General features: G+C 36.1%; 1 protein-coding gene across 9 annotated transcripts in view; it reads left to right on the top strand.

Annotated features, from left to right (window-relative positions):
- Positions 1 to 13272, top strand: part of znf536 (zinc finger protein 536) — a 180244-nt gene that overhangs the window by 163558 nt on the left and 3414 nt on the right. The gene's annotated exons all lie outside the window — the stretch shown is intronic.

Here is a 13272-nt window from a genome sequence, read left to right on the forward strand (position 1 = left end):
CTTTGCTAAATATAAAAACAGAGATTCTGATTAAAAAAAAAAAAAACTAAATTACACTACTAAAACTTTTTTTAAAGCAATTACTATTTTCATTGAGTGAAGACCATTAAACATTAAATTTATCAAATTTGACAGAAAATGCATTTATAATGTTACAAGATATTTCTTTTTCTGATGTTGTACTTTTGATATTTAAAAAAAAAAGGCGGGGTGGGGGGGGGGGTCTGTTTTACCATTTCCACTAAAATATAAGCAGCACAGCCATTTTCAGCATTTATTATTATTATTATTATTATTATTATTATTATTATTATTATTATTATTATTATAAATAATAATTATAATAATAATAATAATAATAATAATAATAATAATAATAATAATAATAAATGTTTATTGTGCACGAAATCAGCATGTTAGAATGATTTCCGGAGAGGAGACTGGAGTAATGGCTGCTGAAAAGTCAACTTTGGCATCACATTAATAAATTATAGTTTAAGATATTTTAAAATAGAAAAGTTATTTTGAAATAAAATAATATAATTTAAACTTTACTGTGTTTTTGATTGAATAAATGGAGCCTTGCTGAGCATTTTCTTTTACAGACATAATACATTACATGTACCCTCACATTTAAAAGGTTTACATTTAAAATAGTGGAAAATCTGCCACAAACAAGACAAATACACACCAACGATATACAGTTTTCAGTAATATAAGTCAGTGACATCTTTTGTAACAAGCAAAAAAAAAAAAATAAAAATAAACCTGTTGAAATTTATTTTACCGGAAAGATAACATACATAAATAACTAAATAATTATAAAATAGTGATGTCAAACGATTAATCACATCCAAAATAAAAGTTTTTGTTTACATAATATATGTGTGTGTATTTTGTATATTTATTATGTAGCCTATATATAAATACACACACATACAGCATATATTTTGAAAACATTTACATGTATTCACATGTATATGTTTATATTCATATAATGTATATCACAAATTAAAATATTTTATATATAAACGTAACATTTTTCTTAAATATATACATGAATGTGTGTGTATTTATATATACATAATAAATATACACAGTACACACAAATGTTTTATGTAAACAAAAACTTTTATTTTGGATGTGATTAATCACGATTAATCGTTTGACTATAAACCCAACACTCTTTCAAACAGAATTGCACAGACACACACAGGGCAACATTTTAACATACTTTTGTGAGCTGAGGACTTGTACGATAGACAGCAGAAATGAAACATTTTTCTATCCTCCTGTTTCTCTCCACCCTGACTCCCATGTTAAATGTAGTACATGGTGTTAGCTGCAGGGCTACAGACCTGTGTGTGTGTGTGTGTGTCTGACTTGGGAGCAGTGCGGATTATGACAGCTCGCATTACCGGCTGTGCTCCTGCTAACTGTGGCTTTCTACCCTTGGGCTATAGCTGTGTTAATTCCCCAAACCTGTGAGAGCTGGAGACTAGTGTGCCAGTTGATGCTCATCTTCCCTTTTTCAATTTTCTCTCTGCCTTTTTTGACTTTTGCAGTCAAGACAATAATTTTTATAGTCCATATGAACATTCAATTCAGTGTATGTGGTATAAATGAGATTAAATGACATTTTTTTTTTTTTTACTTTAAAAGCAGTCATGTGATCTAAATACAATAAGAAGACAAGTCTGTTGTTTCTCTGATGTCATTAAATGTATCAAAGAAACACATAAACACAGGACATGCCTTTCAAGGACGTTTCCTCTCCCCAGCTCTCATTTAAAGATGGATTTGCCCCGTCACACACTCTCATCGTAGGCCAATGACAAGCGATAACTGACACCCTTTGGCACAGGGGCCTGTTGTGTCAATACCTCAGAGAGATAAGAGCCTGCTCTCTAAACACATGAAAACCATCCTCACTCATACATATACACACGAGCACCGCTTCCACTGCAGACCGAGAGAACATTTTCCCTTTATAGGTCCGTATTTCATGTTTTTCTTAACCTTTTCCTGTGAGTTAGCGGGGTCTCAGTGGAGGGAAACCCGATCTCCTTTAGTCTGATGGGATCCATATTTGTGTTAACCTGCCGTCGAGACCCTGTTGATGGGAGGTGTCTGAGGTCAACGCCTGACTAATTTTTAAACGGATCAGCTACACTAGACCAGATGTAGAAAGGCCTGGACCTAATAAAACTCACATCCTGAAAAAGTAACCATTTCTTTTTCCTGCCCCCTCCATGTGTGTAGTTGTTGAGCGCTGTGGAGCACTGATGAAAGTCAAAAGATGTTTTTTTTTCTTTTAAATACAGTGTATACAAGATAGATAGAAAGATAGATGGATGGATGGATAGATAGATATTGTGTACAGCATGTATTTACTATAGGGTTAGAGTTTGATTTAGGGATGTTGCATGTAATTATGCATAATTTACTGTTTACTATACTGTGTTCTAACCACACTGACAACACTTCACAGTATACACACACACACACACACACACACATATACACACTACCGGTCAAAAGTTTGAGATCAGAACCATTTTTTTTTTTTAAGGAGTTTCTTCTGCTCATCGAGGCTGTATTTATTTGATCAAAAATACAGGGGAAAATGTAATATTGTGAAATATCATTACAATGTAAAATAACATTTTTCTATTTTAATGTACATTAAAATCTAATTTATTGCTGTGATGCAAAGCTGAATTTTCAGCATCATTGCTCCAGTCTTCAGTGTCACATGATCCTTCAGAAATCATTCTAATATGCTGATTTATTATCAGTGCTGGAAACTGTTGTGCTGATTAATATTGTTTTGGAACCTGTGATACTTTTTTTCAGGATTCTTTGATGAATAAAAAGTTAAAAAGAAGAGCATTTTTTAAAAATAGAAATCTTTTCTAACAATACACTACCATTCAAAAGTTTGGGGTCAGTAAATTTGTATTCTTTCTTTTTTTTTAAATAAATTAAAACTTTTATTCAGCAAGGATGTGTTAATAAGTGATAGCAAAGATTTATATTGTTAGAATAAATGCTGTTCATTTTAACTTTTTATTCAAAAAGTATAGCAGTTTCTTAATAAAAAAAAAAAAATATATATATATATATATATATATATATATATATATATATATATATATAGATATATATGGCAGCACAACTGTTGCCAACATTGATAATTCAAATAATAAATCAGCATATTAGAATGATTTTTGGAGGATCATGTGACACTTTATTCTGGAGTAATGGCTGATGGAAATTCAGCTTTTTCATCACAGAAATAAATATATTTTAAAGGATATTAAAATGGAAACCATTATGCTATATTGTAAAAACATTTTGTAAGATTACTTATAATATACATAATATACATATATACAGTATATATGACCTAAATTAATAACTGCTTCAGTTCATTGTTAGTTTATGATACCTGATGCATTAATGTTGATGAATTGAACCTGTTTTGTTCCTCATGTTTGTTTTTACAAGCATGACTGCTTGTAAAAAAAAAAAAAAAAAAAAAAAGTACAACTAAATTAACATACATTTAGGCTCATTTATGCCACATACAGTAAACTTAAAAAAACAACAACTGATAATTAAGGGATAAAAAATATGTATTTTACAACTGTTACAGTTTAATATTGTTACAATTTAAATAATGAATATGGTGATCTTTCAGTCACTATTCCAAGCTATCAAAATAGTATTAATTTAAGATATACTGATATGCAATATCATTGTTTACATGTGTATAACAAATTGTAGGCCTACCCTTACTATTGAGAAAAAAAAAAAAGAGGGAAAAAAAAAAAAAAAATCAGCGCCTTAGTGTCACTCAATCTTGTCATGGTGTCATATTTGTGCGAGTGTGTATATGTAGCTGATGTGTTTAAGAAGGCAGCGCGGTTGGGTTGCTGTGTGCCAGCACTTGTAGCCAGGCAGATGGTGACCTGCGCTTGAACCTCTCTTCTCTCTCATTTGTTCAGCTGGCTTTCATTTGGCCAGCAAGCAAGCTGCATACTATAACAAACGCAATTCTTCATTCAGACCACCAGATGGCGCTATAAAACAACTTATAGCGCCATCGTTGCTGACGGAAGCTTAACACTTTGATCTTTAAACACCAACACACGCCAGAGAGAAGATTACACTCAAGAAATGGATATTACCACAGTAAATCTTGATAGAAGTGATGTGAGAGTTTGTGGCACACATTTTAATACTCAAACCTTATATTTTTGTTCTGCCATTAAGTCAGTCACATGGTTATAGCCTGTTTATACAGTAGCATATCTTGTCATTAGGGCCAACTAAATGATATCTGAAAGAGAAAGGCATTCTCTGCACTCTATTTCCATTTTCAATCTGCAGTCAATCCGTAATCAATCTTATCAGACGTTCTTTGACAGGCTTTTCACATTTTTACACATTTTTGCGCACTCTTCCTCTCTCATTTACACGCACGCAGACAACAGTCATCTGTCACTATTCGAGAGCTCTATGTGCGTCTGGATACACACCGTGTCATAATGCTCATCTTTGGCGAGCACATACAGTCTCACACACATACACATGCAACTTAACAAGAGTGTGTGTGTGTGTGTAGCATGCATGTGTGTGTGTGTGTGTGTGTGTGTGTGTGTGTGTGTGTGTGTGTGTGTGTGTGTGTGTGTGTGTGTGTGTGTGTTTGCTCAGCTCTCAGGCAGGGTCTTATGAATCGGTGATCATGTGGTATAAGAGAGATAGATGGCTCGGAGCTCCGTCTTGTCTCCTCTAATTGTAAAATATTAGTTACATTAGAGTGTGTTGGGTGATTAATGGAACTTATTTGGAGGTGGCCCTCCCTGGCCCTCCCCCCACCCCGCCAAAGCCTTCTCCACTGACTCCTCCGAACTGAGGGATTTCTTTTACGGCAGACAAATAGGTCCTGGGGACAAAATAGAAAGGAAGGGATGAGAAGATGGAGAAGGGAAATTCAAGAAAAGAGAGTTGTAACACAAGAGCGAGATAATTTATTCGATTTTATATGTGCTTCCAGGTAGCTTTCATGCAAACAGTCACATTTCATGTCTGCATCGAGTTGCCTTCATCGATATTTCTATGTCTGCATGAGAATAGATCAGTATTGGTGTATATAAAAGCTAACTGGAAATGTTATTGATACCTGAGCAGATGAGCACTTAGGTCCAGCACTGATGCTCGGCCCTGCTCCTCAGCCATTAGAAAGCCAAGGATCATGTTATAGCCAGCTGAACAACACCTGCTTGACCCAGTACTGGAGCTTCGGCCACACACACCTTCATCCTCTGGCTCGGTTCCTATCCGTGTATATCTGTCTGCTTAGTTCTGGGCTTGTGGGAAAGGGAATGTTTGGATTGTCTTTTAATGTGGAGGCCTTGAGGAGCAGTGGTCTGATAGATCATGGTATTCTAACTATCCTTAGACATGAAGTTGTAAATAAAAGCTTGGAAGGCGGATGACCATTTAACATTTAAAATCACAAAACACAATAAAACAAAAAACAAACAACTGCCTGCTTTGCTTCAAATGTTAATGCATTCACTTTCATTAAATATATAGAAAAATGAATCTCATTGTAAAATGTTAATAAACTTTCATTACATTTGAAAGCAACAGTGTGTTTTCTCAAGCAACAATGTGAACTTTAGGGGCAAACTCTGTGTTTTCTATTAATAGTTTCATTTTTGTTTGTATATTGTATTTAGTCAATTTTTTTGTGACTGTACTATTTTACTATTTTATACTTAATATATTAATACTATATAAATACCACTATATATACATTTACATTTAGTCATTTAGCAGACGCTTTTATCCAAAGTGACTTACAAATAAGGACAAAAGAAGCAATCGAACTAACAAAAGAGCAACAATATGTAAGTGACAAGTCTCGGTTATTCTAACGTGGTACACACACACACACACACACACACACACACACACACACACACACACACACACACACACACACATATATATATTCTATCTCTTTTTTTGTTGACTATCATTATGATAATACCATGATACAGTACTATGAGGATAGCAAGGATATGGTAATCACACAATTATGGCAGAGGAAAGATAATTTCAACACTTTTGGGGGTTTTGTTCATTTATTTCTGTAAAAGGTTTAGCCTATATCTTAGAAATTTTATCTCAGATATTTTTGACATTGCAGACATCATTACCTTTGTCAATTAAATTTATTCATTAACTTAACTGAGTCAGATGCAATTAAATCACATGTACACAAAGGCTGATTTTATATATCATAGTTATGGTGGTATAGTATGTGATTAATATAAACAAATGAAAAAGCTCTAATGTGAATAATTATATTTAATGTGACATACAGCACATGCTCAGACACGACCAAATTTTAAGATTGTAAAGGATGAACATTAATACACGTCAGACATCAGAATATATTCTGAAATGGAAGTTCATATTTTAAATAATTTTTTAAGAATGAATATATTGCAATATAGGCTATACGGTTATGGCAAATGCAAGTTTAGGTTCTCTGTGTTTTTCAAGCATTAGACTTTCATTTCTACTGCTTTGAGACAGCTATTTTTTTTTATTTAATTTTATTTGATTATTATTATTACTTTTTTCATGGAGACATGATCATTAGTGACTCACAAACAACACTAAAGGAAATGTAACTTTTAAAGGGTTAAAATATATATATATATATATATATATATATATATATATATATATATATATATATATATATAAATAAAATTAAAACCTAAAATTACACAAGATATTTATACATCATACTAAACTGTTTAAGCTGCCTTTTATTTTGGGAGAAATAAGAATTTTCCATTTTAAAGCTTTAAAAGTTATTAACAATGCTCCATATATTGAGTGTTATTATTATCCCTGCTCTCCTGTACATATCAAAGTGCTGATTCCTTCACTCAGCCATGCCACAGTCCCCTTTTTTTTAAGGGGCAATTCTGCTTTTTATGCAATGTGACCACTTTTTAGAGTGAAAGTAGTCAGGTACGAGATGGTCTCTTTTCTCTCTCCTTTGCACAGATACACACACGGCACACTTGCACACACCCGTAGACATTTATTATGTGTCTGTCGTGACAGCTCAGCACTAGAATGTGCAGCAATATGCTCTATAGGGAGAGAGAGAAGGAGAGAAGTGAGCAGTACTGCAGATGAGTACTCATGAACTCTTCCTCCCCTGGCCACACAGATACCCACAACACACAGACACACAGTCCTGCTGAGACTGCCTGACACATCGCTCTCATCACATGATGTATATACTGCCTTTTACCCATGAGCCTTTCTAACTCTTGACCAATCGTGGGGCTCCATGCAGGCCCTTGCCAGCACCTCTCATGCACTGTCAGTGAAGGAAGTGGTATATTATCCCAAAAAATCCTTCCATGAAACTTTCTGCACACAGTTACTCAGACATGTCCATGTGGAAAAACAAAACGAAATGTTCTGGAACACATCAAAGAATTCCATTTGTTCAGAAAAGAGAGAAATGAAGCCAAGTAAGGAAGATTGAAAAGAGATATAGTGGCAGGCAGACTGGGAAATGTATAGCCGGGAAACAGAGAGAGTATTAAGAGGTACGTCTGCTGCAGCAGTTTGTAATCTAGTTCAGTGTTTAACATGGGAGCTGCTTCCCCGGTGGAGCTTTTAGAGTTTGCTTTTGATACATACAAATCCAAGTTTTTCTGTGTTGTTTTTTTCCCAGAGAGCCAGACTACAGCATCAGTTCTCCAAACTAGGAACCGTTTTCCATTAGAGCTGCATTTTATCGTATAAAATCTCTCTTTCAGTCTGAGAAATGTTTTGACTAGATGCTCATTAACAGTCCAAGTTTTTTCTGTGTGGAAATCTCTTGATATTTATGTGAATGCATTTAAAGTTTATAATGATAAAACTTACTATTGTAGATAATATAGCTGAGTATAGTGCAGGTGTAAAGATGTTCAGTTTGATGCCTGTCTATTGAAGTGGCATCTTTACTTGTTTTGTGTTTACTGAATCAGAGCGAGTGGATCTGAAGGTGTGATGTCGGTTTTAGGGTGGAATCTTCCTCAGCAGGGTTTTGGGAGCAGGTGGGGAGAGATAGTGCGTGGCGCACTAACGTTGCGGAGGGATTTGGGTGTTTGGAAGCTCTCTTTGCTGAGTAATCTCCCAGCCTTTACAACACGCAGGTTATTACTGGCCGACAGATGGTACATCACTTTTTACTGCTCACACCTTCTGTGGCTTGCGTTCTCCCCAGACACACACTCCCTCTGTTTTTCTTTATCTTTTCCTTCTCTTCCATATAGGTGACACTCAAACACAGACACACACACAGAAGGAAAGTTTCCAGATATAAGATATAAGCAAATGGATATGCAACCCTTGCTGCACCGAGCAGAAAAACCTGGCCCCAAAACATACACTTGCACAGCATTGTGTAATCCCTACAGATATAGATTCAATATAGATATTCTTTCAAAATCATAGTGGCTTAGAGTATCTTTATTTATCTTATAGGCAGGCATGGTTTTGCTTACAGAAGCACATTATGTGTTGTTGAAAAACATTTCAAGTACAGAAATCAGTATTTCCCAGGTAGAGTAAATGAGTCAGACATACTGTAGGATCTTTGAGTCAGCTGACTCTCCACAGTCATGCATTTAACAACTTATACCAGTCTGGTATAAGTTGGAATCTGATTGTTTCTGTCTTTAGACCCACTGTCAGTCTGTGTATATTGTATGTTGTGAGGTTTTTCCAGTGACCTTTTCTGCATGTTACATCATTATGCCAGTAGATGGCAACAGGTGACTAAGAGTGAGTCATTAATTTATTGATTCCATTTGTTCAAAACACTGATTCACTCAAGAACAAAACAAGCGACACTCTTTATGTGGCTGTCATTAAATGATTCATTTAACCAATTCATTTGAAAATCCTGATTCATTTGAGAAAAAAAAAACAAAAAAAACAAGAGACTGGTTGCCTCAAAATACACTTACTTCCCTACAATATAGTAGGTTAAGAAAAAGTAGTATCTCTCAAATCACAATATTATGCAATTTTGGACGTAGCCAATGTCTTTATGAGAGAGTCATTAAATGATTCATTTAACAGATTTATTTAAAATCCCTGAATTAATTCTTTATGAGTCACTGAATAATTCATTTAAAGGGGCCACCAGATGCTACATGCACTTTTCTAAGTTGTTTGAACTGAAATGTGTGTTGGCAGTGTGTGTACACAACCACCCTATAATGATAAAACACCTAGTGTTTTTTTTTTTTTTTAATCTCATTAAATCATTTCCCCTTTCTCAAGTCGAGCTGATCTCAGATGCCTGTCTTTGTGACGTCACACAGACAGGCCCCTCCCATGATAGTTTGATTGACAGTAGCATTCCAGCACAGACTGGACTGGCGTCTTACCTTAGACCCGCCCTGAGTGAGCTGTCATCAGTCCTCCATTGTTTCACCGCTGGAGCAGATGTAGACAAGAATGCCTTCTAAGCGACTGAGCTGTTTTGTTGTTGGATGTAATAATGAACATAGCAGTCATCATTTACTCCTGACATCTGAGCCGCTGAAGACACATTGGATTACATTTGTTTCTGAATGGAATGCGCCCCCGATCTACCTTAATGTGTCTATGTTTACGAGAATCATTTGTGATCCAGCTTAACCTACAGAAGAAGTGCGTATAAGGTTATTTTAATGAATCTTTGCAAATCGCTTTTCAAGTTTCACGATGAATGCAGCTAAAGTAAACAGTCCCTCAGAGAGCGGCTCGGAAGAGAGGGGCGGTGTCAGCATAGCTCATTAACATTTAAAGGAAAATGCTACAAAAACAAAATTTTTGACAGGGGTGTTGTTTTACACTATCATTGAGATATTTTAACCAAACTATGTTACAGACTTTTCATTAAGACCCTAAAGAATCATATCAACTTGTGGAAAATGGGCATCTGATGACCCCCGTTTTGCTCAGAAGCACCACTACTATGGTGTCATTTGGAACTATTTTCATTCCCGACCCAAAATTAAAAGTATCTTTTGTCTTAAAATGTAACTCAATATTAACTTCTGTTTGTTGATCTGTTGTATGAAAGCAATATGACACGTATTCTTGTTGTAAATACCATGATGCACTCTTGCTTGTGTGATACTGACATGGAGCGGAAGTGTTTAACTGGTGACCTTGTTCATATCTGCAGTGTGAGTTGAAAGGATATGAGTGTTTAAACTCTTAATCACCCGTAGAGCGGAAGTCTCTCTCTCTCCTTCAGTATTCCTATCTCGCTTGTTTTCAGGTTTGAGTTACTCACAGTGAGCATCTGAAAGTCATTAGAGGCTCTGCAGTCTGTCAGGTGCCAGCCCATACACACACACACACACACACACACACACACACACACACACACACACACACACACACACACACACACACACACACACATACACACATGCACACAAATGTCCCAACATGCTATACATGCAGTATCCCTCTCACACAAAGCCATACACACACGCAGAAACAGACATTTATGACCTGCTCATGAGCTATTATTTTTTCAAAGACATGCCACACATACACAGGGACACATGCTCGAGTGTGTAAACACACACACACAGTAAAAGTGCTGAAGCCCTGCAGGTTCTTTCTGCTGCGTGGGGCAAGGGATTCGTCATGTGCTGATGAGCTGTTATAATAATATATGAGCAAATCACAAGCATTCTGCAAATTAATCATTTTTCCTCCTCAACACCCTTCTCCCGCTCTTTCTCTGTCACACACACATACACACTCTTTGTTGCTGAGCGTTGGAGAGGGTGACTTCTCACAGACAGACAGAGGTGAGAGGCAGCACTCTTTCACAGATGGTAGCTCTGGCATCAGATGGAATTTATATAAGACTGATTTTGATTACATGCCAAAGCACCTCCATGTCTGCGTGAGCGTGTGTGCGGAGGAGCTTGTGTCTGCTTGCTTACATACCACAAGCGTACTGTTCAAACGCATCTTGTTGTTTTTTACAATGTATGTGTGTGTGAATGACGAGATAAGAAAAGGAGAATGAAAAGAAGAGTATGAGAGAGCAAGAACAGGAGGCGCCACAAGAGGGAGCATTAGACGTGTCTTCAGAGAGGATGAAGATGAAAAATGTACAGAGTAGATGCAATAGATGTTAAGAAAGTGTATCTAGAACAGAGAAAACAAGTGAACTGATTGAATAAATGCAATCATTTGTTTATTTTTGATCTGTTTTCATTTTGAAATGATGGACGGCGGGAAGGACAATGATGGAGTGATATTGGGGAATTTGCAGGAAGTGTGTGTTGTCATCGGTTCTCCCTCCTCCTCTTCTCCTTCGCCCTCTGATCTCCACATATGAGGCCTTCAGGGGTTAATTAGGCAGGCGTGATAATGGCACACTGCTGAAAATAATAGAACTCTTTCTCTCTCTTTTTCTCTCTCTATTTTGAGACAATGTTAGAAAATGATGGAAAGGGGTAAGAAAAAAGAAGGGAAAAGATAAAAATCACTTGTCATTTCCATAACAAATCTTACAAAACATAGAACAAATAAAATTAAAAATGTGTTCTTGTGTGGTTTTTGGCCACAAAACATTCAAAAGATTTATTGACCATTGGTTACAAGTACATAGGAATTTTTACTCACTCAGGACTCACAGTTTCGGGAAACAGAGTGAAAAAAAAAATGTGGAAAGGATTGACATACTGGAGAGAAAGAGAAAGAGAAGGGAGAAATAAAATTCTTCATACTATTTCATGTCACTGGGCACCTCAATTGCAGTAGATGTGAATCACTGGAGAGCTTTGAAAAGAAGAATGAGAGAAAGAAACCAAACAAGAAAGATGCCATCACTGTCGATATATATATAGTGGCTTATAATATCTATATACTGTATAAATAAATTATTTCTACCTTTATTGTCTCTGGATGCCCTGGAAGTATGAATACACATATATACTGGCTTGTTCTCACATATTTCTCATTAACATCTATTTAACATTTAAGATTATAACTAGTATTTTAATTAAGACTTAACCCATTGCTAACTCTTTCTCTCTCTTTTTTACAGATTGATTTTTAATGTTAACCCTATAATATAGAAATATTAATGTCTTTATTTTTTATAGACCTGATGGCGCAATAATGATAAAGAGAGATGAATTTGAGGAAAATGTCTGCATGCTTTGCTATGAGCACTCAAAAATAAACATGCTGTAGTGTTCTAGCATGGCACCAACACTATGACACACTGTAATCTTTGTACATAAAATCTCCAGCTCTGCTCCTTCTTCTCTTGTCATTTAGGAACTAGCAGCAACAAGCCAAAATTGCCCCAATTAGTTTCTAAGTAATCGGGGCAACTATTATGGGAAACGTTTTGAGAGGGGCTCGATGTGTACAGCCTTTTTGATATAAAAAATGTGCCCTGCCACGGAACACCCCTCGAAATATGATTCATTGTTGCCAATTATTTTGACCACCAAATAGGCACCCTGAAGGGGCAGTATTATCTCACTTTGAAAAGGGAAGCTGGAGGAAGCTTTCTAGATGAATACGGAGTGCTGTGACGGAGGTTACATGTCAATAAGCTTTCTTCTTTTGTGTTTCTTTCTGAGCCCTGTTAATCATTTGCCTGTGGTCCTGTCACGGCCACAGTGAGCACGATGTTCTTCTCTCCATATTCCTCCTTATTTTCTCTTTCTGTTTATCCTGAAAATTGATTGAAAACCACTCCATTCTCTAGCCACTTTTGCGTTTGCATAAACATTTTCAACTTTAGGAAAAGAGACGAGATAGGGGAAAAGAAAAGAGAGGAGAAGAAAAGAGAAAGAAATCTGACTTACAGTTGGTGATGCTAGCTCACTCTGAGTATAAAGTGGCATGAGAATATGCTGCCTCTTAGACTTAGTGCAATGTAAGGGAGTGTGAAATTAAAGTGCGTATGAATGAAACGGCCGGGATTGTGCGTCGCCGGCTTGCTTATCAGACAACTGGAACATCGAAAGCTCTAAAACTTGTAGCAATCCCCTTTGTAGCGAGGCCTCAGCAGACATTGTGGTATTCGAAAGCCGCTGAGACTCCAAAGCCAAACACAAAGTGCTTATAAATCCTTCTTTTTTTGTGGCACACACGCATATGCAAGCAGACGACAGTACGCACACTTACTTTGAGGAT

The sequence above is a fragment of the Cyprinus carpio genome, chromosome B7 (genome assembly GCF_018340385.1).
Source record: "Cyprinus carpio isolate SPL01 chromosome B7, ASM1834038v1, whole genome shotgun sequence".
NCBI classification, from domain to species: Eukaryota; Metazoa; Chordata; class Actinopteri; order Cypriniformes; family Cyprinidae; genus Cyprinus; species Cyprinus carpio.